Here is a 6155-nt window from a genome sequence, read left to right on the forward strand (position 1 = left end):
AACCACCAACATTTCAAACTCAACATCATAAAGGACAAATGCATCTGTTGAACCCTGTGAAACTGACAATACTGACAGCTTTTGCCTTATAAAAACAGCAATTTCACATGGTTCAACCTAATAAAGTGTATTATCTTCTTCCCAGAACTTCGGTCCCTGCATTTGAAATGTCTTCTTTAATTCTTTCATTTGCTGTGTATAATTAGTATAAGTCATCTAGTCCTACTGCTTCTACTTCTATAAAATCTATTTCTATTTTATCTCAGTTCATAAAACTTACTACCCTAATTCTAGTCTTCATAACCTCTCACCTGAGTTATTGGAAAAAATCTCCATATGGCTCACAATGACTCCTTCATTCAGCAAATTGTGTGCCTACTCTATTCTGTGCCTTGAACCTGGTCATACAAAAATAATGTGACAGGAATAAACTCCCTCGAAGGATTCACGCTCTAGTGGCCCCAGAAAAATTACAATACAATATGGTGTTAACAGCAATGATGCTAACAAAACCTTGAAAGTAACTAAAGTCAAACACAATGAAAAAAGTTCAGTATATCCTCCACATGGAAAGGGGAATTGTGAAAATTATTATTTTCCTTTATTCTTTACAAAAAGTATTTATTCACCTTTTACTGTGAGCTAGGCATTGTAGTAGGACTACAATGGTGATACTGTGAAGAACAAAACATCCTCCTCATGGACCTTATGGAGTGGAGAAGGAAGCCATTAGCAACAGCATTCCACATGTAAATACATAATTACAAATAGTGGTTTAAGTGTTTTGAAGGAAAAGTGTTTCTCTGTGTATTATGGTAGGCGTACAGGACAGAATTAAGAGTGGGAGAGTGGAAAGCGTCCATGAGAAAGTGACATTGAAGCCAAGATGTGAAGGATAAATACAGCCATCAGGGAAAAAATACAGGTAAGGTATTCTGAGCAAAGGCAACAGCGTGAATAATCCCACCATGTGGGAAAGAAGCCAACATGTATACGCGGATACAAAGGGGATGGCAGATGAGATAACATTAAATAGATAATACTAAAGCACTTTGTAGCTTTGTCAATCATAAAGCAGCAAGTTATGTTAATTATTCTTAGCAAAAAGTATTCACAAGGATAACAATGATAACCATGAATTTGTACAGTGTTCTATAACTTGTGATCTTATGAATATGCTACTGAACCCCCAGCATGATTCATGAAGATCTAGAATATGAATATGGTGTCCTATTATTTTTTCCTCTAAAGAGTCTACAAAAGAAAATTTCATCATCTATTATGTATGATTTCCTGCTCACACTAGAGAAACATAAGCAATATTATTGATAGCACAAAAGTAACATTCAAATATGTCTACTTGTCTCTATTTTCACCTATATTACCTAAATTCAAGCTGATAATCTCCCCCTGCCCTGGACTCCAGAAGTCCCTTCTAACACCCTTTCACGCTCAGCCACCATCCACAATCTGCATGGTCACAAAATAGCTGTGAAACAAATTTGACTGTATTACTCTCCTGTTTAAAAATCTACAGATTAAAGAGCACAGCTGTGTTTGCCGATAACCTCTATACACATGGCCTCTAACCCATCATATGTTGGAGAAGCATTTCAGGTATTCATGACATAAGTCAGCAAGATAAGAAGGAAGCAGAGGCTGTAGAATCAATGTGGGTGAGGACAAGGACACATACTGCATTACCAGGAGCCTAAGTTAATTAAGTACTTGAGAGATTTGTCTTGGGATGTTGAAATCTGATCTTAATGGGTAGTTATTTTCGTAAAAATAAGCTGCATATTTATGTTCTACATTTATGTCTGTTTTAAATGGAAAAACAACATCCTCTTCAGAACATTTGCTTAATGACATATAATCATTAATATATATGTCTTCTTTATGTTATCATCAGATTCATACATGTTGCCTTTGTTAATAAGATACTTTTTCTTTCCCTGTGCTCATCTCAGGAACATAGAAGGTAATTCTCCAAATCCTTTCCTGGCCTTTCTTAAAACACCTTAATCCCATGAATTCAGGATTCATGTGACTTAATGTAACATCTATCAGGTTTACAAAGATCTCCCAAGAATCCTAAACCACACTTCATACCAATAGGTATCTGCCTTCATGCTGAAATTGTTTCCAGAACATTACGTGGATTTGGCTACGGCTGGGGTGCAGACACCTGCATAGTTCCACTTCGGTGCCTTTACTTGATTTCCCAGAAAGAATCACTGGAACCAAAGGACCTAATTCCCTATATTCTTTTCTTCTTTGTTCCTGACAACATGGACCAATATTCACTGATGCCAAACAGAAAGCAAATACTATCACCAATCTTCCTTTGAAAAGGTTTAGGAGGTAAGGGTGACTAGAACAGAAAGAGTGAAAATCCTCACCAGGACTACAGAAATTTAATTTCATCCCTACCAATGTGCATTAGGAAACCTTGCCCCTAGGGCAAGGTAAAACAGATCTGAGAGCTTTCAAAGTCATTATCACTGCATAGACCCAGAGAACATATGATGATCATAGCAGCTTTCTTAACTTAAAGGTCTGTCAAAATCCTCATTTAACTTTTACATGAATCAGGTAAATTTCCTCCATATTTTGGGCATATAATAATGCCACCAATGGAGACAGCCATGCCATAAAACCCACACTATCTTCTTAGCAGCGTGGCCTTCAGGTAGTTATATATCTTATCAATGAACTGAAAGAAAGACTGTCACTCTATCCTTTATAAGCTTTGTCATGAAATAACAGATCAAATAATGTTTTCTGAAACTCTTAATAGCCCAAGATGGACAGTTAAAACTGTGTCTTGCTGTTATGTATTTTTTTTATCAATACCTTTCCTATCATTTTATCTCTCCATACAAATCAAACTACAATTTACCATAAACTGAACTGCAACCTGGGAATCTAGCTATATTCTGTAGGCCAATATATCATCAACTATCTTGAATAACAGCGTGTCTGAACTCAGGGGGCAATTCTGTTGATATATGAGACAGAATGGAACACAGCTTATTCTTTTGCTGCTATATTGACTTTGCTGTATGACAGCAGCAAGAACACAGCATTTTTTACTTTTAATTTTCTTAAACAGCCAGGTCTTGCAAAGCATACAAAAGAGGAACAAAGTAGTGATTTTCCTTACTACATTGTCACTTTAATATACCACCAGGAATCATAATTATGGAAATAGTTTTGTTGTTTAACTCTTAAAGATTATATTTTAAATAAACATTCATTCATTGCATTGTTACCAAAAAATTTAAAGTTAGGGTTAATGATTGTAAGAAAGCAGCCACTAGATATTTAAGAAAATGAGTGTATAAAGCCTTGTAAGCACTCCAAGGTTGAGAGGCAGAAACCTGCAGTATTCACCATGGTTTAAGTGTTTAATATGTATTGCTTCATTCAGTTTTCCCAGAAGCCCTATGAAATAAGGGCTCTTGCTGTCCCATCCACATTCTCTTCCCTTTACTGCTTCATTGCACACTGCCCAGCCTCCAACCTCCAGTAACTGCATTTCCTCAACCTTTACCCAAGGGCTTTCTGTGATACTAGCTTGTGTGGTAGGCAAGTAGGCTAGCAGAGAATTAACTCCCTTGGAGCAGCCTTCCTCCAGAGACTGACAAGAGCTGGCATTTCTCCTCCACTTCCCTCCATCCCCATTCCCGTGGGGTAACTGCACTGACTCCCACAGTTTCCCCGGTGGGATTCAGCTCTAAGGGTCACGTGTTAACTGCTTCCAAACACAATTTTTGCTGACTACCTTCTCCTCCCTAATGCACTTTTACTGACTCTTACTATTTTTTCTCTACATTTCAAATGCAGTATTTACACTTAAATCCCTGTCTCAAAGCTAACTTCTGTGAAAAGTGAAATAAGACATCCCTCTTTTCACAGAAGGGGAAACTGAGGCCTAGAAAAGCCAAGTTACTTCCCTAAATTCACACAGCTTTTCCCAGGATGCAGGCCCAGAATATCATCTTTAAGTCCTAGCACTGAATCATTAAATACACAACTTCTGCTTGGTAAAGTAAAAAGTTATCAATTTCCCCTTCAACAATGCACTCATAAGCACTCAAGCACGGGGGTGGGGGGTGCAGAGAGTGAGGGAGACACAGAATCCTAAGCAGGGTCCAGGCTCTGAGCTGTCAGTACAGAGCCCTACATGGGGCTTGAACTCATGAACTGCAAGATCATGACCTGAGCTGAAGCCAGACGTGCTTAAGTGACTGAGTCACCCAGGCGCCCCCATCTCATTTCTGAATACAATTGAGAAACATCATTCAGAAAACAGAATATAGTTAAAATCATACAAGTCCAAACTGATTCAAAAGTAAATTTTAAAAAGGCTGAACAAACTACTTGAATTGGAAATGCAAGTGATGCTATTTTTTTTTAAAGAAATAAGAACACAGGTCCCCATGAAACTCAGACTTAATATATTTAGAAATGTGTGTTTTAAAAAGTTCCAGATGAAGTTCTAGAAGAGAAGTACAGAGTGGTCACCTGTGCATGTGTCATAGCCAGGGCAGAAAAGAATTTGCTGCTGCAAACCTACCTACCTAATCAGTATTTCTTTAAGGGAATAAAGGAGTTAAAGAAAACAGACACTATTTAACACACTCATCTAACACTTTCTAAAGAAATCAGCTCTTGAAATTTTTCAGAAATTTTAGGAATGCGTGGGTGGCTCAGCTGGTTAGGCATCAGACTCTCGATTTTGGCTCAGGTCATGATCTCACGGTTCCAGAGTTCAGACCCTGCGTCTGGCTCTGCCCTGACAGCACTAAACCTGCTTGGGATTCTCTCTTTCCCTCTCTCTCTCTCTGCCTCTCCCTTTCAAAACAATTTTTTTTAAAGGACATTCTCAGAAATTTTAACATGCTTATCAGCAATCTCTGGGCCTCCCTGAATTGCCCATAAAATCTAAATACTCCAGCTATAATTTTGAGATATAATCTTCTTTCTTAAAGTAAACAAATTTAAAATGTGACTTTATAGGATTTTATTCATTGTGGTGGATTAGCCGAATTCGGATTAACAGATTTTATGCTAAGAGTGGTTCATTTTTCAAAAGTTGCTTTAGCAGCCAGATAATTGTGTTCCTTGAGTTCCAAAATAATTTGCATTGTGATAAAATGATGTGGCATTTAGAGAAAACAAGGAAGAACATTAAGGAATTAAATAATAATCGAGGATCTGCAAGCTACGATTTCTAAGCCAGAAGAGAGAATTTGAGTATTGTGCTGTGACTAATCAAGAATGATTCATTAAAATCCAAGTCTAGCTGGAGCTCAGCCAAGGTTCAAGGTGGAATCAAATGTGAGGATGCAACTCCAGAGTTTGGATTAGATGTGAGCACTAGACACTTACCATCTGGTCTTTGAAGTATTTGTTTTTCTTGGTCAGGAGGTACCCTGGGAAGATGACAGTCTTGGTTCACTCAGGACTCAAAAGGGCTTAGAATCTAAGAATCTGATTGTTTGATTTCTTCTGTAGGCTCCAGATTACCTATTTCTGAAACAAATTCATAATATCAGAGGTATGGCATGCTAAAAAAGTCATGCTGATTCTAATCTATCAAATTTTCAGTGTAGGTGCAGGATAGAAGCCCATTAAAATCATTTCATAAAGGAGAATCCTACCATAAAGTTGCTGAAAGAGATACTAAGTTTTCAAGTTTAGAGATGTCTACCTTAGGAAATTTCTGTTATTATTTACAGGGAAGCTTACAGTCAGTGAGAAAATATTTAGTTACATTCCCTAATCTTCGAAAACAGATATCCCCGAAATCCACACTGTAGATCTGAATGCTTGGAAAGTACATAGTATGGGAGGTGGGGGCAAGGGGCTGGGATGTTGACTGAACAGAAAAGTAAAACATTCTTTGACTAAAGAGTATTAAGTTAAATGCCACAGTAGCAAAAAAGTTTGTTTTGGTTTATCTCCAGGTGTAATGTTCAAAATATCTAGTGACTGCTATGGCACAGAAACCAACCAATTAGAACTGAAACCAGAGGTTAGTTTTCATGGGTGCACACAAGGTCAACCTTATGATTCAGTGTTAACTGGCTAGGAAATAAAAAAATGATAGCACACATAAGCTGAAAGAAACTGCAAGCCAAAGAGAA

The 6155-nt window shown here is 37.5% G+C and overlaps 1 protein-coding gene across 1 annotated transcript in view; it reads right to left on the reverse strand.

The window, feature by feature from the left end:
* Nucleotides 1-5525, reverse strand: part of IL15 (interleukin 15) — a 152954-nt gene extending 147429 nt beyond the window's left edge. Inside the window, exon 1 of the mRNA XM_053901227.1 lies at nucleotides 5398-5525. The gene's annotated coding sequence lies outside the window, so the exon portion shown is untranslated. The remainder of the gene's footprint in view (nucleotides 1-5397) is intronic.
* Nucleotides 5526-6155: the final 630 nt, after the last annotated feature.

This window comes from Panthera pardus, unplaced genomic scaffold (assembly GCF_024362965.1).
Source record: "Panthera pardus isolate Hobbes unplaced genomic scaffold, ASM2436296v1 HiC_scaffold_13, whole genome shotgun sequence".
In the NCBI taxonomy this organism is placed as follows: domain Eukaryota; kingdom Metazoa; phylum Chordata; class Mammalia; order Carnivora; family Felidae; genus Panthera; species Panthera pardus.